Below are 23,723 nucleotides of genomic sequence, written 5' to 3'. Positions count from 1 at the left end.
GATCCATTTCTATCAGAATGGAATCACACCAAAACCACCGTGTCCTTTTTTTGTGGAGCAATTCGCTTTGATCATTTTTTTTCCAAAGTGCTACATAGTCTCCGCAGAATTTATTTTTCTTTGGTCTAGAAAAGTACTTCTTTTTTTAATTAGTTTTTCACACACACACACACAGAATAAAAGGCACGGTCAAAATCACACAAACGGCAACAAAGAATAATAAATAGAATGCAAAGTAAAAGCCCCACCACCACCATCCCGTCACAGCCCCAGAGGTAACACTTAGAGGCCAATATTTTATAGCCGCTGGTGGTTGTTTAAAACCTGTAATCACAGCATATCGCTCACCTACTTAAAATCTTCCAACAGCTTCACGTTCAGAGTAAATTCCAAGCCCCTCCCCACCCCCCAGGGTCTGCTCTTTAGGGCCTCCACTGCTCCACTGGCAGAATAAGACCCACACTCCACCTTCTCCAAGGTGGGCCAGCCCTGGCAGGGGGCAGCTACGCCAGGCATATGCCTGTCTCCAAAAGGCACTGCCTCTACATCTCCCTGGGAGCTGTGCTCTCCCTACAGGGGGAAACCGAGGCGCACTGAGTGGCAAACCATGCGAGAACAGGCCGCCTCTTGGGTCCCTTCTCTGTCCTGAGGCCTCTGCGATGAACAAAGGAGCCTTTCTCTGGCTCTCACATTCACCTTCATGTGGTGCAGGGTCACATGTGTGAGGACAAACTGACGAACGGCGTGGGTGACAGGGCCCAAGTTCTTCTTCATCTATAAAAATGGAGTGAGCGGGCCGGTTCACCAAAATCCCCTCCAGCGCTACCTCTGTTCCAGACAAGCAAAACCACGGTCACCTAGGGGACCGCCGCCACAGATTGGCAGGGCCCTCAGGGCGGAGGCGGCCCCGGGGGAAGGGAAGTTCTCTGAGCTGGACTCTGGCTAGGTGGCACTTCTCAGTCTCATGGATGCTCAAGAACTCCGTGAAGCAGGTCGTTTGTACCCTGGTTTTACTCAACAAGAAAAAGGAGGCTCAAAAATCCTAGATAATATCCTCAATTCCCCACTGCCGGTAAGAGGCGCAGCCAGGAGCTAGAGCCAGTGGGTCCGATCCTCAGGCCTCTGTTATGCTCTGAGTATACTTTTTACTTTTTGTTTGTTTTGTTTTTTGAAGCACCTGTTAAAAGACCTTATTACAAACGCATGGAAATATTTTAGGCTTAACATGTTCTAATGCAAAACAGTAGAATCTTGAACAACACCAGTAGTTAGGCGTGCCAACCCCCCCCCATGAGGTCAAAAACCCACATATAACTTTTGATTCCCCAAAAAGCTTAACTAACAGCCTCCTGTTCCAAAAGTCTTAGCAATAATATAAACAGTTGATTAACAACGCTAAAATAAGCTAGGAAAAGAAAGTGTTATTAGGAAAATCATCTTAAAAAATACCTTTACGGTGCTGTATTATATTTATCAAAACAAAAAAAACCCAAACCCTGCCTATAAGTGCACCTGCACAGTTCAAACCTGTGTTCAAGGGCCACCATATAATATCCAACTCACTGGATTTTTGATATGCAATTCAGTCAACTATATATTCTATAGGATAAAAAAAATTCTTTTATTAAATTGACGAGACATGAGTTAATGAATTAGCACATTCCTAAAAACAGTACAGAATCCATACTCTGACCCCCATCTGTTATCGATGAATCATGGCCTAACATAACCCCCATTCTGTCTATAGCCAAGGCTCTGAAACTTGTGAGTTCGTCAGAACCTCCAGGAAGGCTCATTACACTACAGCTCACTGGGTCCATCCCTAGAGCTTCTGGTTCCGGGTATCTCAGTAGGGAAGGGCCTGATCATCTGCATTTCTCAGAGGTTCCCAGGAGATGCTGATGTTGCTGGTCTGAGGACCCCAGTGAGAGAACCTTCTTGCCCATCTAGCTCCTACTGGCTCAAGCGTTCAACTGTCCCGGCTGTAACTGCCACTGTTTGACTGTCACCACTTTGCTCCTATGTTCAGGGTAGGCTGTCTATACCTACTTCTCCCGCTCTGGCTCCCAGCACAAGGGAGAGCTTGGCTTTCTGCCCCATTAGTTGGCTTTCTGCTCCACACCAGCTGGCAAAGGCTGAAAGAAAAGGCCTTCTAAGTAAGCATCCCAGCAGGGAGAATTCCCTATGATGAGCCCTTGGATCAGAGGAAAGGCTGTTCCCCTTTCAAAACATAAGATCTTCCCTTTCCCCCATACATTGGGTGTCTATTAAGTACTTGCATCTACATACAATTGGTTTCTTCACTAACCTTTTTTTTTTTTCAAAGCTTTGAATTCTTCAAGATGAAACGCTCTTTTTTATCCCAAAATATAGCTTTTTCAGAACTTTTTCACAGACACACACACACACACACACACGCACCAACAGAATGCAACCAGGATTTTAAATAGTGGTTTCTGCACAGAAGTCCGAGAGCATGCAGCTATGGCCGTGTTTCTCTGTTTGGCCTGATTTCTTGCTTGGAGTTGTCAGGTATAATCAAAGGATCGCTGCTTTGGGAATAAGGAGCTAAGTTTTGGGGTTCTTCACTTGATCCCCACTCCTTTTAGGGTTGCTAGTTGACGAGAATTGCTTAAAAATCAGTTTTTTTCTTAAGGGGGAGTGCAGTGTCCTTACTGAGAGTGTTTTAACTAGCAAGGAGGCACCCTGGAGCCGGGCTGGGGAGCTGCTACACTGGACCCCTGTAAGGAGACAGATGGGCCTTTGAGGACCTCCATCTTGCCTTTCTGCCCACGTCTCCTGGGTGGTGCACGTGAGGCCATTCCAGCAGGGCAGCGATGACAAGGCCCTGCCACTGGACTACACAGGCAGGCGACCAGGATCCAGTCCCAGCTCCACCCCGAAGAAGAGTGTCCCTGGGTCACTTACTTGAGCTCCAGGATGATATTTGGTTGTGTATCTACAGGGGGATGGGCCCAGATGACCTCAGAAATCCACTGCAGCAATCCTGTTCTGTTAGCAAGAACAGGAAATGGTTTTGGCCAAATGCGCTAATGAATACGCTTTTGATGTGACAATACCTTGGCGTTTGTGAACTGTGCATGACCAGGGAGGAACGGTTGTTGTCCAAAAGCTGAAGAGCCCCACCTGCCAGGGCAGGACCTTGTGGAATCAAGGTGGGGGGTGCCCTCCTAGAGTCTGTCCCCCACCACCCCATGGGCCTGCTCTGACCACCACACTTCCTGCCCACGTGACTCCCTTCGGCACAGAGAGCGGAGTGAGAGAACATCCCTGCGTGGGCTGTGTGGGACAAAAAGAATCCTTTCCCTCTTCCTCCCCCTTCAGTCTGGACCTCACTGACACCCCCCTTTCTTGACATATACATATTAACTTAATATATATGTCGTTAAAAATTAATCACCGAATTGCGAACCTAAAATAAACTGAATCCTATGGCATGTAAATTATACTTTGATAAAGCAGTTAAAAACGTTCCTTAAAAATAATTGCTTAAATATAAAGGTTTTAGTTGATTTTTCTGCAATTCAGCTCTGAATCAAAACTAAGGGGATGCTGGTCCAGACACTTTTGAGATGATCTCTCACACACACACACACACACACACACACACACGCACGCGCACAGGACTAACGCAAATGTTCAGAACCCGGGCAGAACCTGAAAGGCATCCCGAGGTCAGCAACGGCAGGCATCTGAGTCAACGGACGGCTGCCGCTTCGGCAGCCAGAAAAATGATATTCCTTCGCCTTCAGGAAGCAGGGACCCTCCCAGATACCCCAAAGGGCATATAGTTCCCAATCTTCAGGGCGCTCTTGGCAGCATTTACTTTCTAATGGGACATCGAAAGAGCAAAGGAGACCACACAATGAAGAAGCCACTAGAACCCCTTCCCAGCCCTGGCCTGGTCTCTCCGGGCCAGCAACCCCCAGGTTAGCCTTGCAACTGTGGATTTTGGCAGTGTTTCCACAGCATCCATCACATTTGAAGATTTTTACAGTCTGGGTATTTAATACACCTTACACTTAAACAGGGTAGAACAGACTTCAACTTGGCATCCTTTTTTTGTTGTTGTTGTTCTGAACTTCAAAAAGAAAATCTCCCATCTGACTATTTTTAAAATTCAGGAGACTTATACCTGTGAGACCTTGAAAATGTCTAAGTTACTTTTCTTCCTGCTGCTCTATTTTGTTTGGTCAAACCGAGCACTGCCAGTGGCAAGTTCTGTAATGATTGATTAGAGGGTGGGGTGTGGGTGGCTGGATTTTCTGGTGATGTTAGAGTGAGACAGCAATTTGTGATGAGCGAGTCAAGGAGCTGAACTACACCAGAGGCATGACAGATGACTGAAGCCTCAGGCCGGGGGTGAGCGTGGGAAGCAAGGGACCCAAGCCAGGAAAAAATCAGATGCAGTGGGTTCATTTATTTTGACAAACCTTTTCTTTGTAATCATCTGTAATAAGACCACAGTATATTGTGCCGTGTGTATGATATATTCCGAGAAGGTAATGAAGTCTGGGGGACAGGCAGCATAACTCAGCTCCCAGCTAGTAAATCCTTGCTTAGAAGTAAGCTAAAGTCAGAGCTGCACGCGCGCGCGCGCGCGCGTGTGTGTGCGTGTGTGTAAAAATTATGGAGCTGGTACATTAGCAAGGGCAAAAATTAGCCAAGTTCTACTACTGCATTGAGATTTAGAACATCCGAGTACAGTGACTACATTTTTCTGTAGAGATCTTTACAGCTATTTGAAATTATGAACCCATAATATGCAAATGCACAGGGCTAAGAAATACACATTCTTGGCAGAGACTGAAGACGTTATAATGTGTGCTGTAAACGGCAACGCATGTGTGTATAAAATCCATGCGCACAGACTAACTGGTCGATTATCCCCTCTAAAACCACACATAAATTCTCTTGACAGGAATTGGAATTTTGCACACATCCCAAGAATGAACAGACTCTTAATGTGCTGTGTGTGTATGGATGGAGCATGAAAACAACAACAACAACAACAACAACAGAATGGGTCACTAGGCTAAGAGAGCTTTCTGAAACTCAAGCGTGGCCACAAAGGAACATGGGGCTATAGTTTCCTTTTGAACATGATATGATACTATTAGTCGTAGTTGATAATATTTATTAAGGTCTGGGCTCTGTGACAGCCTCTATACCGGGTGTTTACCACTTCTGATCCCATTTAAGGAGGGAAGGAGAGAGAGAAAGAGAAGAGGAGAGAAGGGTGTGTGTGTGTGTGTGTATACAGGCAAGCACATAGTCCTATTGAAAGGCTTTACCCTCTGTTGAATGGCTACAATGTAACAATTTACAATGGTGAAAATGTTACGTTGTCCATGAGGCAGGCAAGAAGGAGAACTAGGTCATCCAGGTACTCGGCCGGGGCAGGGTCCTAGTACAAAGATGTGTCCTTTTGTGGTGACACTACTTCAGACCTGCAGCCAAAATCTATGCAATGGCCATTCCTGAGCAAAGAGCAGAAAACTAGGCAACCGCAGTCCAGAATCTGAGAAAGAGGTAACAAATTCCCAAAATAGAATGTTGCTGAGTCAGGTCTGTGCAAATGCAGGGTCTTGAAAATTGTAAGGAAGGAAAAGAAAAGCCTTTAGTTAAACAATGGCTTTTAATGACTTCTGCAAATAGGTGCCGCTCAGCCAGGTGGCTCGGTCTGGTGCATCAGAATCTGTCATGAGAAATTTCTGGCAAAGCAACGAAGACAGAATACAGTGTGATTTAGTTTTCTATAATGTAAGCAGAAATGTTACTTTATCAGATAATTCACTTTTACAACGTTCCTCTCCACCCCCACCCCCCTCAAAAGCAGTTTAAGAAAATATCCAGGGCTCCAGGTAGACAAAGGCAAGCTCATACTCCCCGATCTTCCAATGGCTGGCAGGACAGCGAGGGGGGTTTCACCCTCCGCTTTCTCTTCTGTACGACCCGGCCTGTGCACACAGTTTCTGAGTTTTGGAAACCAGCTGAAGTCTGATTTGGCAGATGATCTGCAGAATGGGTGCAAGCACATCTAACATCAGAGGGCAGCCAGAAATGGGAGGCACTTCCTTCCCTCGGGGAGCTTTCTATATTTTGCAAAGTAGAAGCAAGGAACCTGAGATGGACATCAGTTCATCCACTGAGTTTTGAATCTAATAATGCTTCATCATGGCACAGATTCCTAAGTCACAGATACCAATGGTCAGGAAAATAACAGGCAGGCTTTTTTGTTCAAGTGGTTTGTACTTATTTGTAAATCAGTACTAGGTCAGAGAAACCTTGAGATTATAAAGATGGATATAAATCCTCTGGGGGAAGCTTATACAAACAGAGGCCTTGGAATGGGGTCCTTGAATCTCTCCAGAACATCTCACCACCTAACCATTACACAGAATTTCCTAGCCCCCAAATCCTTTCTTCTGTTTCTGTCCATGCATCACCCCAACAATGCGTATTGTTTGGCCCACATCACACAGAGGAAAACAAGAGACGAATTCTCATCCTTGACGAATTCTCATGAACAACAAAGTCATGAGCAAGTGGTTCTCATAGAAGTTGAAATATAGAACCATCCATCTACAGAATTCTAAGACATGGGTAAATGCACACCTCTGGGATTTTAGTGACCTGGTATTCCTATGTGCTGGTAGTTGCATTTTTATAACAGTGTTTTAAGTAGCTCCCCAAAAAGCAATTTCCTAAAATGCCATAGGAAACAGATATTGGTCAATGAATAAAAAATCCTCCCAGTTGGAAAATACAAACCAAAACCACAATGAGATACCACCTTACACCTGTCAGAATGGCTAACGTGAACAACTCAGGCAACGACAGATGTTAGTGAGGATGCAGAGAGAGAGGAACCCTTTTGCACTGCTGGTGGGAATGCAAGCTGGTGCAGCCACTCCGGAAAACAGGATGGAGGTTCCTCAAAAAACTGAAAATAGGACTACCCTATGACCCAGCAATTGCACTACTAGGCATTTATCCAAGGGAGACAGGTGTGCTGTTTTGAAGGGACACATGCACCCTGATGTTTATAGCAGCGCTATCAACAATAGCCAAAGTATGGAAAGAGCCCAAATGTTCATTGATGGATGAATGGATAAAGATGTGGTATATATATACAATGGAGTATTACTTGGCAATCAAAAAGAATGAAGTCTTGCCATTTGCAACTATGTGGATGGAACCAGAGGGTATTATGCTAAGTGAAATTAGCGAAAGACAAATATCATATGACTTCACTCATATGAGAACTTTAAGAGACAAAACAGATGAACATAAGGGAAGGGAAGCAAAAATAATATAAAAACAGGGAGGGGGACAAAACAGAAGAGACTCTTAAATATGGAGAACAAACAGAGGGTTGCTGGAGGGGTGGTGGGAGGGGAGCTGGGCTAAATGGGGAAGGGGCATTAAGGAATCTCTTCCTGAAATCCTTGTTGCACTAGATGCTAACTAACTTGGATGTAAATTAAAAAAATAAATGAAATTAAAAAATCCTCCCAGTTTGCTTCTAGACTGAAATACATGTTTCTAATCATTGATAGGAAGTGGATTATTTCTTCCCAAATTCTTATTGTTTAATGCAAAGGTCAACAGGATGACATCCCCTGAAGCATACCAGAACTGAGCTAAAGCAGGTCAAACTAAACAATAAACAAACAAACAAACAAACAAACAAACTGGACAGAGGGCATAAACAGCTTGTGAGTTAAGATCTGCTGACCCTTAACTTGGGAGTTAACAGCTTGGGAGTTAAGCCTGACCCCCCCTTAACAAAATGGATTTCCTCCTGCGTCCTACCCAGGCCTTCCTGCCAAGGGGACACTTCTTCAACGAGCATGACACAGGTCATGTTGAAACTTACACCATCTCTTTACATCCCTCCCTGAATACTCTCCAGGAAACTCAGTGTCCATTTAAGTGAAGCGCAAGAATAGGGGTTCTGGAATCTGAACAGGTGGGCAGTGGCTGAGAGAGGCAGCGGAGAGGAATCAGGGACATGACGTCCCAAGCTGTGGTCAGAAAGCCTTGCTGCTCGTACACAGCCAGTCGGCCCAGAGCCCCCTCCCGGGCACCCTGTACCTCCCCCTCCCCCACCACCTGCCCAGCACATCGTAGGAACTCCAGAAACACGGGTTTAATACACGACTATCGACAAGGCAACTAACTCATTTTCCAGAAAGTTCAATGCAAAAAATTGTCTATTCTCCTCTTAACCCTCAAACAGGTAAGCAACTTTATTCTTTGAAATTTTATTCTTTATTTTGCGAACAATAAATAAGCAAATTTAAAATGCTGTCAATGTGTCGATAGAAAACTCAAGGATTGCTTTCATAACAAAAATCATTGGGTAAAAACCAAGAGTATTATAGGGGCGCCTGGGTGGCTCAGTCAGTTAAGCATCTAACTTCGGCTCAGGTCATGATCTCATGGTTTGTGGGTTCGAGCCCCACGTCGGGCTCTGTGCTGACAGCTCAGAGCCTGGATCCTGCTTCGAATTCTGTGTCTCCCTCTCTCTCTGCCCCTCCCCCACTTATGCTCTGTCTCTATCAAAAATAAATAAATGTAAAAAAAAAATTTTTTTTTTTAAACCAAGAGTATTATATAAGCAAAAGACTGGAAACATCTAAAATCTCTAACTCTAAGGGGCTGGTTCACTAAGTCAGGGAATACCCACACAATGGAATCTATGTAGTGGAAACAAACAAGCAAAAAACAACGAAGAAGTTCTTTATAGTCGGAGAGTCAGATGTGCCCAAGATTTTGTGTTCAGTGGAAAATGTAAAGTGAAATATAGGGTGTGTGGTATGCTTCCATTTGGGTAAAAACCTTCAAAAATACAGACACACGTGTACATATACCTGCACACGTGTATACATACTTTCTTGTATGTTCACAACGTGTCTTTATGCTGAAGAGACCAGTGACAGCAGTTGTCTCAAAGTAAGGGGACCAAGAGACAAGGAGAGAGAAAGATGTTTCGTTTTGAATACCCTTTTGTACCTTTTGAATGTTAAACCGTGTAAGTATTGACCTATTCGCAAAAATTAAATTAAAAATTCAAGGCAAACAATGTGTGGAAAAGTAATAAAAAATCTAGTTTAGGAAAACATACAAGAGAAATCCTCATTTTAAAAAAATGGTTCACGGCAGCCTGTTGAGTCATCTGTAAACTGTGGAGGAGACGAAATCTGGGGAGGAAGCCCTGCGTGGCAGAAACGATGCCCCGGCAGCCGTGGCCACCTCCGCGGCCTTGACGGGCAACCGGGGGGGCGCTGGGGCCTCTCTGACCCTCCGTCTCCTCATTTGTGAATGGAAGTGTTTGGACCAGCCCTTAAAGCAGGCAGGCCCCTTCCCCGTGTGGGAATCAGAGGTCCTCAGGTAGATACACCTAGTCACTTGACGAGCATCTAATTTAACAAGAAGAGACACTCCTTTAAAAAGAGAAAGAGAGTCTGTCTGTGGCAGGGCGATAAAAACCTCAAATCCCTCCTCGCCAGAGTGCAATAAAACCAATGTGTCTAACTTCGGGAGCTTAAAATACATTTGCGGACACACCCTTCCCTCCAAACACACCTGCTGCCTTTTTCCTCCCTCTTCCCACATCCTCTCTGGACAGGCCGAGTGCCCGTTGATGACAGAGCTGGAAGATTTCCTTTTTTGTTCTAATGTTTCCTGCGGGCCCCTCCCCTCTTTTATGCCTGCCATTCACAGCCATCTGGGATGACCCAGGAACAAGAAGACGCTTCAGGATTTAAAGACAATGAAAATACGTCGCTTTTTACAAATAATTGTTAGCACTCGGCTCCCTCGGTCCCCAGAACATTCTTTTAAATAAAGGCAACGTAATGGTGGTGAGTGGATATTGGCCATTGCTAGAGAGGCTTATGTGTCTCTCTAAATTGTCCAGACAGAACTTTCTACGACATACTTGAAAATGTGGGGCCTGGACAATCTCTCTGCCGCCCAAACTTTCTCTCCAAGCCGCATCTCCAACCTCTTCCAAGTTAGGAAGTGGCTAAGTCTGTTTTCCATGGCTTTCTCTTAGGAAATGAGAGCCATGAATGGTTCTTGGAGGTAATGCCAGCTCATTTTACAGATGGAGAAACTGAGGCCCGTACGGGTGGGAAGGCTCCCTCAGGCATACACAACACACCCGCCACTGGGCCAGGACAAAAGTCAGGCCCCGCAAGCCTTTGCTTCTTCCCTAAGGTACTGGCTTTCACTCGTTCCTGCCCAGAGGCTCAGCTGTCTTCCCCTGCCCCGCCCCGTAACACCAGCCCCCCCAGACCGGCCCACCTGACCTGGGCCCCAGGCTGACTGCGCTGACCCGGGGGACCGCTGAGCACCTGCAATGGGACAAGGGGCACATGTAGAAATGGTGACACTTTGGATATATTGGGTTAAACTAAATGCATTTCCTTTTCACTTTTTACTTCTGCTTCCTTTTACTTTTTTTTTTTTTTTTTTTTAATGTGGCTACTGGGAAACTTAAAATGACATAGATGAGCCACGCTATATTTTTACCAGGCTGCCCCGCTCCAGGTCATGTGCTGTTACCCATTTAGCTCCCAGTCAGCAGAACTGACCTGCCCCATGTGCCACTCTCTGTGTGGCCAGTCTCTGTTCTAAAGACCAACTCATGCCCAGGAGTTGAGGAGTAAATAATGTGCCCCCGCCAGTGACATCTAGAACGAGCCTCTGAAGCCTCAGGGTGATTTTCGCAAGTGTATCTCCCCTTCCACGGGAGGGATGCAGGGAGGGATTCTGGCACCCCTCCCGTGACATTGATTCTACCCTCATGAACAGTGGCTTCCCAATGGTCATCTTTCCTGTAGACGGGATTTTTATCCCCTTGAAGTATGGTGGTAGCTTGGGGAGGAGGAAGAAAACAGTCTTAGATGTTTGGGGGTCCCAATCCTCCGCCTTCCCCCCTCTCCCTTCGGGTTTGGAGTAGAATTCACAATCGCATGAATAACAGTGGCTTCCACGTTACACACGCCTCAGTCTTTGTCGGGAGTCCTGCCGCGTCTTTGTATCGTGTCATCTCATTTCCCCATCCACCCCGTGAATCTGGCGTTCAACATTTTCTAGACGAGGAAACTAGAGCTTTGAGAGGTTATGCAACATGCCCAACGTGATCAGAAAAAGTGGCCAAGCCACAGGATTCAGGTCTGATCAGCTCCAAAACCCATGCTCCTCACCGTCCCTTAACTTCTTGAGGCCTCAGCGTCCCCACCTGCAGTGCGGCCATGGAGGCAGGGTGGAGCTCTGTGACCCACAAGGGCCCATCCTCCCCGGAACTGGGTTCTGGGCTCATGAGGAGCCGCCATTTTGAAGGGCCTCCAGCTCCTGGTGGAGCTACACCCCTCGTCCTGGGCTGACAGACTTGTTCTCTCAACTCTGAGGCTCCACACAGCCCGCTCTCCTACCTGGGTGCCCTCTCCCTCTTGTCTCCAGGGAATTAAGCATCTCTAGCCCCTTATATCAACACTCCACCTAAACGTCACCTCCTCCAAAAACCCCCCAAAACTGGTAAGTCAGAGAAGTGCTTCTCGTGTTGCCCTTTCCCGCTTCCCAGGACGTGACTATCTTCCTCACCCCTTCACCCCCAGGGCCCTGCCCTCCCTTGTCAGCCAAACTCACTCCCCAAAGAGGCCCTGACATGGCCAGACAGGCCCAGTCATGGTCTCTCCTCCCACAGGAAGGCTTCTGCATTTCCTTCATTCAGCAAAATATTTCCTGAGCACCTAGAGTGCAGTGGGCATTCTTCCAGGCCTTGGCAACATGGCGGTAATGGTGACAAAGCCCCCGGGCCCCTGAAGGAGCGAAGGTTGTCTCCAGACATTCATGCCCTAAACACACTAATCCAATGACGTGGGCTCATACTTCTCAAGATTGTCCTGCTATTTTTACTTTTAGGTCAAGGAATGATTAGTGAATGGGTACTGGGTTTGGTTTTTTGCAGGCATGTAATAGTTAAATCAAGTATGATACGTAATTTGAAGGAATGCTACACATCTATTAAAATATGTTTCTATAGAATACGATGGCGTTGGTAAATGTGATAGAATGCTCAGTAAGGAGATATGGTGATGTCTCTCTTCACACAGTGATGGAGATAAGGAGTGAGCAGTAACTTCCTAAGTGCTTTGGCCATGTGTTGGGGGTGGGGACTGTTTTCCTAATTTAAACCGTAGAAGGTAAAGCTCACTGAAATCTTCTCCGCCAGTGGGGAAATGTGGAAAATACATTTTCTTCTAAATATCAGTGATTCACGGTGGGAATGGCTCAGACTCCCAAGAGAAGAAACCTTTCTGTTTATTAAGAGGTGGCATGCGGGGCACCGGGGTGGCTCAGTCGGTTAAACGTCCGACTTCGGTTCAGGTTGTGATCTTGGAGTTCGTTAGTTCGAGCCCCGCGTCGGGCTCTGTGCTGACAGCTCAGAGCCTGGAGCCTGCTTTGGATTCTGTGTCTCCCTCTCTCTCTGCCCACCCCTGCTCACACACTGTCGCTCTCTCTCTCTCTCAAAAATAAATAAACATTAAAAAAAAATAAAAAGAGGTGGCATGAATTTGGAGCACCTGCGCGGCTCCATCAGTTACGAGTCGGTCTCTTGATTTCGGTTCGGTTCATGATCTCATGGTTCCTGGGATTGAGCCCTGCATGGGGCTCTGCACTAACAACACAGGGCTAGCTTGGGATGCTCTGTCTCCCTCTCTCTCTGCCCCTCCCAGTTTGCACGCTCGCTCACACACTTTCTCTCTCTCTCTCTCAAAACAAATAAATAAACATTTTTGAAAAAAGAGATGGCATGAGTTTTAAAAGTTTCAGAAAACCATATTTAATCTTAAGATACACTTATATGTGTGGGGGAGGGTGTGCGTGCACACACATGCGTGTGGGTTTTGGTGGGAACAGGAAAAAAGACTAGAAGGAAACGCACCAAAATTAGGGTGTTGTCACAGTTTTTGGTTTAAGTTTTACACATTTCGATATTTTCCCAAGTGTCTATCGTGACTCTCATTGCTTTCATAATCAGAAAAGAAGCGGTAAACTGAACACTAATAGTTTTTTAATTTCCTCATGAATCTGTTTTTACAGGCACCATGTATGTCAGTGGGGTTTGGGAATTTGGGAACCAGCAGGGTGCGAAACGCAAACGAAATCCCCCATTCCTGCAGGGCTGAGTGCACCCCTTGGCCCTGACGAGAAACCCTCCCTACATCCACGCTGGCAGCCAGCTGTCCACAGCTGTTCCGAGGAGACGGCGAATGAATGGAGCCGGTGGAAAAACACAACATTCCTGACTCTCCAAGGATGGCAGTATGCTTGGAACTCTCGCTCACCAAAGAAGTAAATAAACAGAGAGAGAGGTGGCAGCCAAGCCGGCCAGAGGAGCTCCAGGCCTGGAGGCGGCTCAGCTGCCAGGGCTCCGGACCCCTAACATACCATCGCAAAGAAGACCCCTCTGCCTGAGCCAGCCGGCCTTGTCGAGTCAGGGCTAACGCCAGGTGGCCGTGGCCCTCCCGGCCTGTGTCTCGTGAATGCCATCTTCCCTTCCTGCCACCATCAGAGTCTAGGGGAGCAAGTTTTTGTGCCCGTCGGCTGAAGAGATCAGCGGGCAGGGCCCCTGGATGGTTCATCTTCACAGACCCCTGGCACTCACTGGCAGGCCCACTCACCATCTATCTCCTCGGGCACTGCTACACGCCAGGTGCTGTTCTGGGGCCAAGGACACAATGGGGAGCAAAACAGACCAGGTCCCTGCGCTCGTGGCGCTTACGTTCTAAAGGGAGAGACAAGCCAGAGACGAGAGGAAAATCAAGAGTATATCCGAGAGAGAGGTGGGTGCTATGAAGAATGTAAGATGGGGTGCTGTTTCAGCTGGGACCTGAATGACAAGGGGCGGGGCGGGGCGGGGGGTGGGGGATGGCGGGCAACTGGGGAAAGCTCTGAGGGAAGGACACGCCACATGAAAGGAAGAGTCAAGGAGAAACACATGGGCTTGATGTGTTCACAGAACAAAGAAGATCCAGCAGGGTGGAATACAGGCAGTGGAGGGAGTCCCTGAGGCAGGCAGGGGCCGGACCCCAGGGTCCCCACAAGAGAGTAAGCAAAGGAGTGGCCCACCTGCCTGACAAAAGGAAACTCACTCTGCTTGATCTGTGAGGTCGGACTGGGCTTTGGCAGCTCCTAGAAAAAGACTCTTTCGCTGTCTGTTGCTCCCAGCATCTCTGGCCGTGTGAAATGGCCAATCAGCTTGGCCCAGGGCTCTCAAAATGCCTGTGGAAACCAGGCTCTTCTCACGCACACCCCGATTCTCTGCCTCCTTGGCCTCCCTATGCCAAGGCGTGCTGCTGGCGGCAATGAAGAAGCAAACCTGACCGCCCTCCACCCACCCACCAGTGCCCCCCAGCACTCGCTCAGCAAACATTTGCGGGGCCCAGGACTGGCGCCGGGTGCTGGGGGTGTGATGACGAGCAACACACAAGCCCCGCCCCCGAGACCCCCCTGCAAGTGATGCCCGGGCCAGGCTCGGGAGGCACCACCCGCGGCCAGGGGCTGCCCGGCACCCACCTCTCCACGTAGGGCCCCCCGCTTGTCTTCTCTCCCTGGCAAAACCTGCCGCGAGCCCCTGAAATGGATCTGATGGGAGGATTAATTCACTGCAAGGGGCTGAACCGAGAGACAAGCTCAGTGCCTTGCTTGCTTCCTCCACCACCCACCCTCATTCTTCCCTCCACCAACCCAGGGGGAAAATATGCCCAGTCGCAGGGATGAGGTTGTAACCAGTGGCGTGACAGATACCGCTTCCCCGAAGACAAAAGAGGACTCAGGTGTTGGTCTGAAGAGGGTCAAGGCGAGGGGGACCACAGGGGTCCAGGGGAGGGGTGGGCAAGGAGGGAGAGTTTCCGCGCAAGCCCCACACCTCCCTGGCCAGCACCACACAGAAATGCTTCAGCTCATGGTCAGGGCGAACCGTATCTGCTACGTCGCTTTCAGAATCTCCCCGCGCATAAAAATCATTATTACCGTTATTCAGAAAAGCCAAGTCCCCCACTTTTGCAGATTCTTAAGTTCTGCCCTGTGAGGTTTCTGGGGTAAGCCTCGTTTTGTGTAAAGGGGGGAGGGGGGCGGGGTCAGAGCCTGAGAAACAGTGCACACACTGGCTCTAGAAAATCTTTGTATCTTAAAACTCCCAGAGCAGCCGAGGTTCCAAGAGGCCCCACAGGACCCCTCCGTGCGGGTCAGAGTTCACAACAATACCCACCATGCAGATGGGTGGTGGTTTTCTTCCAGTGAGGCACAGCTACCCTGGGGAGAAGTCACCACTGAGGATGGTTCCAGACCCTTGAGTCTCTTCTTCCCAGGAGGAGAGGAGGGGTTATAAATAGCCTGGACTCCTTCAGCCCTACACAGGCACAGATCCCACACCCCCGCCCCAGCCTCAGCCAGCTGGTCCCTCCTCCCCCAAGTTCCCACAGCCTGCTATAAGAGGGAGGAAACTGCTCACCCACTGCGGGGGTGGGGAACATCAGAGAGAGTGGCCTCCCATGAATTGTCACTGTAGCCCCACCACACCTCTGCACCCTTCTGCAATGGCAGTGCTTGGAGAGGGGTAGTGGGCAATATGTTCAGGCGGCCTCTTACACCCCAAGCACCTCCGGAAACCCTGAGCTGAAGGCCCAGAGTACGTTAATGCACTCCATGAAGTGTAGGAATAACACCCTCTCCTCTCTCTGCCTCAGCTTCCCCGTCCGTAAGACAGACAAACGGCTGGGCTGAACTGTGCACCTGCTGGGGATGGCCCTGACATTAGCATGCAATGAAAGTGAAAAGACACTAACCCCGGACTGTCATTATGATGCCCGGTCTTGGTCTCATCTACAGGAGCCCCAGTCACAGCTGGGGAGACACTGATTCTTATCTGCTCACGAGAGCAGAAGAATTCTACTCGGTGGCATTGCGTGAGCCTTGAATTCCTGATACTGCATGCCCTTGAAAGCAATAAAACTTACAAAATATTCTCTCTCACAAGTCACTTCTGACTGATACAGATCGACACAGGCCGCACCCAGACCTATTTTGATTTAATATGGTTCTGCTGGATGTACATGACAATATGTATCGAAGGATGAGCATTGCCCTAGAATAGTTTGATTTGGGAGGGGAAGCTCTCTCAACAATCAGTCTGTTTACCATTCAAATCCTTCCCACTCATACACACTGCTGAGAAACAAGTGGCTAAAATCTAAGTGGCCAACTCCCAGTTCTTTTTAATTAAGACACTTTGTTTGCTCAATAAAATACGGCGTAAAAAACATTTACTGAAAACCCACTCATTGATGTCTAATAGCTGTGTCAAACACTCATAACAACATTTATTCCAACACCCCCAAATAATAGCCCATCTTTCTCATTTGGTATCCACAACAGCACAACATTTGTGTCCAAGTGTAATTGGTCCAGAATTGGGCTCCCTTTCAAAAATATCTGTAAAACCTAATTACCAGGAAAACAGAGTTCTGGCATCCTACGGAAAGAGGGTGCTTCACAATGAGACAAGCTGCAAACTCATCTTGGCCAATCAAGCTGCATTATGTTACCAGAGGAGTTTGAGGAATTTGGGGTGATGAGGGAGCAGGAAAAGTTGGAATAGAGTCAGACTGGAATCTTCAGTGATAGTCCTGATTTTTTTTTTTCTTTTTTGAGCCAAGGGCAGAGGACAGGAAATATATACCACATTCGCTGGCAAACATGGATGCAGAAAGTACCAGACAATGAGCCCACGATCGGCTTGGGGTGTGGGGTGGCATTTCTGATCTCAGGCCCTACAAGGCCTTCCTTGCCCAAGGAACTCTCTCCACCCTGGTCTGGGAGGCTGATGTCATTTCTAGTCTCCCGGGGTTTCTAACCGCTGTGACAGGTCACTTTCCCTTGGGCCTGAGTCTGCTCATCTGTAAAATGAATGTTCCTCATATCTCTAGGACATCTTTCGGCTTCAAAATTCTGTGACCTTTTTCAAAGCAAAGGGCACGCTTTCTGCTCAGGGACTCGGTGGGGTTAGGGGACTAGGGAGCGGCGGCAGGAATGAAGGACTCAGTGTTTCCAACCACCTCTCACGCAGTTCTGTGCAGACTTGCACCAGGTGGGTATCAAACCCACTCCGGGGATAAAGATTCCTTTCAGCCCAGGCCGGACCTCCCCGGGTGGTTCTAACCTCGATGCCCTGGATTCGACAACCGGCCAATGAGGAAGCCGGCCAAACCGCTGGACTTCTCTCCCAGAGCCTCTCTCCCAGAGCGGACCAGGGCACATCTTCCTCTTCGGAGGGGTGCTCTGTTCCCACCTTCATCCTCTTTGTGTCTCAGAGACCCCAGACATCCCAGCCCGAGCCTTGCCAAGGATGCAGTGAAGCTCCCCAGGCAGGGAGCACACACAACCGACTCCGGGCTCCCCTCGGCCCTGGACCCTCCTCGCCTACGTTTGGGTAGGAACCTCCACAGCTGGTTTCAAAGGAAAGGAGAGTTGCGGCTGCTTTGCCTTTTCTTTGGCTCCTCCTAAAGAAACAGACAGGCAGCCCGAATAACAAAGCAGCACAGCGGCCAGAGACGATTCGATCTCAAAGGAGCAAGAGATACGCACGCCAGGAGCGAAGACGAGCGCGGTTCCTAGGAGGAGACCCCGCGCTGCCCCGTGTGGGCGACAGGTAGCGGGCTGGCCTCAGTCTAACTTTCCCGAGGCACCGAGGCACCGCGCGCGTGAGCCCATTTCGCGAGGCTTCCCAAAGGACAGCCGCGGGAGCCCCGAGGTCCCCACAAGGGCGCCCCCCCCCCCCGGGCAGGGACGGCCACGAAGCCCGGGAGCCGCGTCGCGAGATGCGGGATCCCAGACTTTCCAGCCCCCTTTCTCGTCTTCAAGATGAGACAGTGTGAGGTGCGGGTGCCGAAGTCTCAGGAAACCGTCACTCTCCAAAATGCTCCGGCGCCTTCCCGGCAGAAGTGCGGTAAAACTTTTGGCAGGAACCACCTGTGGCTGCCGACGGGCCCGCCCTGTCCCGGCCCGGAGGCGCCGCCGAGCCCCGGGCCGCACGCGTCCGCAGAAGTTCCCCTCCAGCCCCGCGCGCCACTTCGCTCCGGGCCGCGGTGCCAGCCAGGAGGCGCGGCGCCCGCTCGCTGGCTCGCTCTCCGCTGGCTCTCCCCTCCTCCCTCCCTCCTCCTCCCGCCTCCTCTCGTTGCATGGCTGCCGCACGGAGCCCCTGAATAGCCACCGCAGCCCCCCGCCTCCTGCCCGCCGCGCTGGGGGCGCCCCTGCCCCCGCCGGCGCCCCGGGGCGCGCGGACCGCCGGCCTCCTAGCAACAGCCCCGACACGGCTTGCCGGCGTCGGCGATGCGGAGCCACCCTCCGGGAGCCCCGCGACCCCCTGACCCGCCTCGGCGGCCGAGGTGCGGGAGAGACCGTGACCCTCGCCGCCGGTGCCCGAGCCCGGCGCGCGAAGCCACTCACCTCTGCGCGCCGCCAGCCCCGCGCGCCTGCCGCACTTGGCGCCGGGCCGCGGTCCTCGCGTCCTCCGTCGCCGCCGCCGCGGTCCGTCCGTGCCTGTGCGCCCGAGCAGCGCGGGCCGCGCGCTGTCAGAGTCTCGTGGCGGGGCTGCGCCGGCGGGTGTGGAGCCGAGCGGCGGCGGCGGCGGCGGCGGCGGCGGCGGGCGCGCGGGCAGCTCCTCCCTCCCCGCGCCGCGCCTCCGCCCTCCTCGCGCCCCGCCTCCCGCGCCGCGGCTGGCAGCCCCGCGCCCCGCGCCCGGCGCCCGCGCGGCCCGCGCCACCCGCTCGGGGGGCGCACGGGGCTAAAGGGCCCGGATGTCTACGGTCGCCTCTCCGCGCGCCCGCCTCCTCCGCGGCGCCCCCTCCCCGCCTGCCACACTTGCACTTGCTGCGCCCCGACCTCCTCCCCGGCTCCGCGGAATTTCTATTTTGACAGGAACTGTGGCGGTGGGCGGCGCGGCGGGGGACGCCTGGGACCCGCGGAGGCGGCGGGCGGCTGGCAGGACCCCGGCGCGGGGGCGGAGTGGGGGGCCAGGCAGAGCCACCATCCGCTCGGGGCTTTTTTTCTTTCTTTCCTTTTTTCTCTTTGCCTCCTCCAGGATTTAAAGGGACAGCCCCGGCCGAGGCGAGGGGCCAGGCGGCCGCCGTTTCTCCGGTCTCCAGACGCCCTCTGCGGCCCGGCCGGACCCGCCCGCACCCGGAGCGCAGGCTCCCGACCGCCGGGTATTTTTAGGTCCACACCCGGCCCGGGGCAGCGGTGCGGCGGAGCTTGGCTCGCCCGCCCCGGCGTACGGCTATTTTTACGGAGTCCGGTTGGGGGAGGAAATAAAACAACTCAGCAACCGCTTTCCCATTCGAAAGTAGGGAGTAAAGAGTGGGGGCGAGAAGTTTCCCAAATGCTCTCGGAATTCCAGCGAGTCAGAAAGACACCTCTCCGACACGAGCAACTACGGGCTTGCCCCATTTCAGGGCGCCCAAATCCCGGCGGGAAGCCCCGCCCCAGAGACCGCTCGGGCGCGGGGTCTCCCACCCCTCGCCGGGCGGAGTCCCCGCACCCCTCACCCCGCTCGCCAGGGACCCGCCAGCGGCCACCGGTCACTCCCCTGGACGGCCTTAGAAGGCGGCCTTCCAGAGCATCCAATCGCCCAGCAACGCAGCCAAGGGACGGGCCCGTGGAGCGCTTAGCTCCGCCCCGTACCGCCAAGCCCCGCCCCCGCTGTTACAGCCCGGGCGGGAGAGTCTAGGTGGGTCGCGCCGCGCGGAGCACTGACAGACAGCGCTAAGGACCCATCCCAGGGAAGAGGCAGGAGGTCTCCGCCCGCGAGCGACGGCGGGAGCGGTTGCAGGCGAGGCCGCGATCGGCCAGACGTTCTGGACACCAGCGGGCCGGGACACGCAGGGACTGGCTTTTCTCTCTGCATATTTGCCACTCACCCCTCCGCCCTCTCGGCGGACTTCGGACCCCTTGCCCGCCCTCGGATGTCAGCGGGTTCTCTCAAGGGCTCCTCCATCAGACGCGGGCAAGTTGGCGGTCCTCAAGTTCCTGCAGGGGCTGAGCTTTCCTGGACCGAGAGGGGCGGCCAGGACGGTCGAGAAAGCGAATCCCTCCCCCCCGTGCCTATTCTGGCCATTGGCTAATGAAAGAGCAGTAGAGCTGTTGCTGTCTGGGCAATGTCTTTTAACGTTGGAGATACTCGATGGCGCCCTTTACAGCAGTCACAAAAATGTGTGGACCTCTGGCTCGGCACTTCTTCCCAGTGTCGCTCATTGGCATTTTTTATCGCTTCATTCATTCGTGTAATAAATGCACATTGTAAGGCACCACGTTGGGATAGCGAAGACAGGAGAAACACTCTGGAATAGGATGTGACAGTGGACAGCTAAGTACAAACATGAAAGGGGAATCTGGAACATAAGGTTTTGCATGTCGTCTTCCACTTGCTACAGACGCCTGGCTTTTCCTGCAAAGTAAATTATCATTCATTCAATAGTTTGAACAACCACCTTACCCAAACCGTTCAAAGGTTCATAAGAACTCCAGGGAAGTCCGTCCCAGAAACTTAAGAGATTTTTAGATTCAGGATATCAGGCTTCCAAGTTGCTAGAGCTTTCAGTGGCAAAATCATACCCTTGCTTTGAGCCCTAGGAGCCATTGCCCTCCCAAATTAGGTTGTCTCTCTCTTCTCCTTTCATTAAAGGGTGTTCAGCAATTTGGAGTTCTGCTGACCCAGCTGATACTGTGAAGCTTCTAAGCCAGAAGCATGGGGTTGCATTTGGGGAGTACCGGGAGGATCTAAGCCCTGGAATGGCAAGGCACTAACAGATGATGGGACTGCAGTTCTGGGGCTGAGGGCAGCTAGAGCCATGGAAAGGGTGTTTTGTTTGAGAAAAGAATTTTCTACCAAATTAGAAATGTCTCTGAATTGGAAAGATTTTGCCACAAGGGTTTGAGCTCCTTCCCCAGCTTGGTGTCCTCAGTGCCTAACACACTTAACACCTAATAGGTGCTCACTAAAAGATTAATAAACCGGGGCGCCTGGGTGGCTCAGTTGGTTGAGCGTCTGACTTCGGCTCAGGTCATGATCTCGCTGTCTGTGAGTTCGAGCCCCACGACGGGCTCTGTGCTGACAGCTCAGAGCCTGGAGCCTGTTTCAGATGCTGTGTCTCCCTCTCTCTCTGCCCCTCCCCTGTTCATGCGCTGTCTCTCTTTGTCAACAATAAATAAACATTAAAACATTTTTAAAAAATTAAAAAGCCAAATGAATGAAAAGTCCTTTCAGAATGGTGAAGGTGTAGTAACACGTAAGGACAGAGATCCAGAGAACTCTGTAAGACTCATTTGCAATATCCTTGTCGGTAGGTAACTGCATCAGTAAACCTGACCATAGGTAGTAGGATTTACTGGCTCCTGCCAGACTCATCTACTTATCAGCCATGGAACATAGAAAGGCATATCATTCATGTCCTCGTGCCTCTGCTTCCCAATCCATAAAGAGGGGATAATAACGGGAAGTTTCCACCCCATCGAGACGCTTGAGATGACCAACGAGAAAGGCCGTGAGCAAGTATTGCCCAATGGACAACACTCCTGAAGGAGCATATTGAGCACCTTGGAGTACTTCGTAAATTATCAGTATTAGTTATTAGAATAAATTGTACAGAAATTGTCAGGGAGTCGGGTTCAAAACTTTACCTGTGTCCCAAGGATGGGAAAAGGCTGATTCCAGAGAAGGGGAAAAGAAGGGAATTAACTTTTACAGAGCTCCTCTAGAATCAGAACTCCTGACACGGACCGTCGTACATTCCTCCTAACAACTGTGCACAATACATTTCATGGTTATTTATCGAAGAGAAATCTGGTATCGGCAGTGGTAATGACCAAGGTCCCACAGCTGGGAAGTGGCAGAGGCAGTCCCGGAACTCGGATTTGTGAGTTCAGGAATTCACCTACGTCCCATGCTGCCAAGCTGCATCTACATCCCGTGCTGATGAAAGCGATGGTCCATGTTACCACAAGGCAGGGTGGGCTAGAGATTTTTAGATGGGTGGGCATGAGGCAATCCCGGTCGAGAGGAACTTCCTGGAAGAGGCAGCATCTGATTCAGTCCTTTAAGTCGGGATGGTTTATGTATCTCTCTCTCTCTCTCTCTCTCTCTCATTGTTTGAAATAATTTCAGATTTTCAGAAAAGTTAACAAAGGTAGTATAAAGAATTCCCATATACCCAGGTACCCTGTGGGGAACATTTACCATGTTCGCTGTATCTTGCTGCCTCTCTATACATACATATTCCCTTTGTCCTAAACCATTTGAAAGTAAGCTGAAGACATAAGGCTCTTTTACTGATAAAGTCTTCAATGAGTGTCTTCTAACAACACGGACATTCTCTTACATAATTGAAATCAGGAAATTGCCTTTGATACTATTACCTAATCTAAACTACACCTAGACATTGCCACGTATCTCACTCAAGGCAAAAATGAGAGATAAATTAATTCTGGTCAGGATTTAATCCAGGATGATATGTTGCATCCAGCTGTCATATCCCTTGGGAGGGTATTTTTATTATCAAAAATAAATTTTCTGAATTCTCATTTCTTCTTTTAAATGGCCACGCGTGTACGGTTTATATAGGGCAACAATGGCAATCTCCTTGATCACCCTTTAGACAGGTTCCTCTGAGCCCTCTTTTTGATGAGGCCTCACCCTTGGGCCCTGTCTTCAGCCTGCCAAACCCAGCGGTGGAAAGAATCCTGTTAAGTCAGTTTAGTTAGAATCCCCCCACCTTTGCTATCTGATCACCCCGGTTTGCCTTTAGCAAGAATCCTGTTAGGTCAGTTTAGCAAGAATCCGCCCACTGGGATGTTAGTAATTTTCCATCCACTGACCCCCACCTTCCTTGGCTATAAATCCTCACCTGTCCTTGTTGAACCTGATCTCTCTCCCCTACTGCAATACCCCTTTTGCAATAGTCTCAAAAAAAATCTTCCTTGCCATTTTGACAAGTGTTAGAACAATTTCTTCTTTAATGGTGCCAAAGAAAATATAGAAAAAATTTAAACCCATCTGTAATTGCCCACCAGATATAACCTTAATTAATCCTTGGCTAATTTAAATGTATTAATACTCAATTTCTTTTTAATGTACAGGTGTAATCCAAGCACACAACCACCACCCCCTTCCAGGGGCCAGCTTCCCCTAGAAAATATTGAGGATATGGAGGTCCTACTTTTCATTCCTCCAGAAATTCTTCCTCCAGCTTGAAGCTGCACAAGACCTATGACTTCCCCCATGTTCCAGGGGAGAGCAACCCTCCACAGTGGGTCCCTGGATGGTGCACCTGGCCCCAACTTTGTTCATCTACCCTTTGATGTGACTCACCACAGGAGAGCCAGCCCCTAACCTAAGGGGAGGCGGCTTTCCCTGGGACCCCTTTCCCATCAACTTCCCACCACACAGTTCGCAAGCCTCAGTCAGTCAAGACATCTGTATGACACTCTGGGGCAGTGGCAGTTGGGTAGTGGTCACCAACCGGGCTGTTCAGTAATGGCCGTTGTCATTCTATGCACGGCCGAACAGCTAAACAAGCCAGGGCAGGCGAAGTCCCCAGGTCAGTTCAGCCTCTTTCAAGATCTCCCCA

The 23,723-nt window shown here is 50.4% G+C and overlaps 1 protein-coding gene across 2 annotated transcripts in view; it reads right to left on the bottom strand.

The window, feature by feature from the left end:
• Positions 1-18,898, bottom strand: part of ZBTB7C (zinc finger and BTB domain containing 7C) — a 350,116-nt gene extending 331,218 nt beyond the window's left edge. The window contains exon 1 of one of the 2 annotated variants that reach the window (XM_058692176.1): positions 18,550-18,898. The gene's annotated coding sequence lies outside the window, so the exon portion shown is untranslated. The remainder of the gene's footprint in view (positions 1-18,549) is intronic. The other variant, XM_058692174.1, reaches the window with a different exon arrangement.
• Between the last annotated feature and the right edge of the window lie 4,825 nt (positions 18,899-23,723).

This window comes from Neofelis nebulosa, chromosome 11, assembly GCF_028018385.1.
Source record: "Neofelis nebulosa isolate mNeoNeb1 chromosome 11, mNeoNeb1.pri, whole genome shotgun sequence".
Lineage (NCBI taxonomy): Eukaryota > Metazoa > Chordata > Mammalia > Carnivora > Felidae > Neofelis > Neofelis nebulosa.
This window is presented reverse-complemented; position numbering and strand designations above follow the sequence as displayed.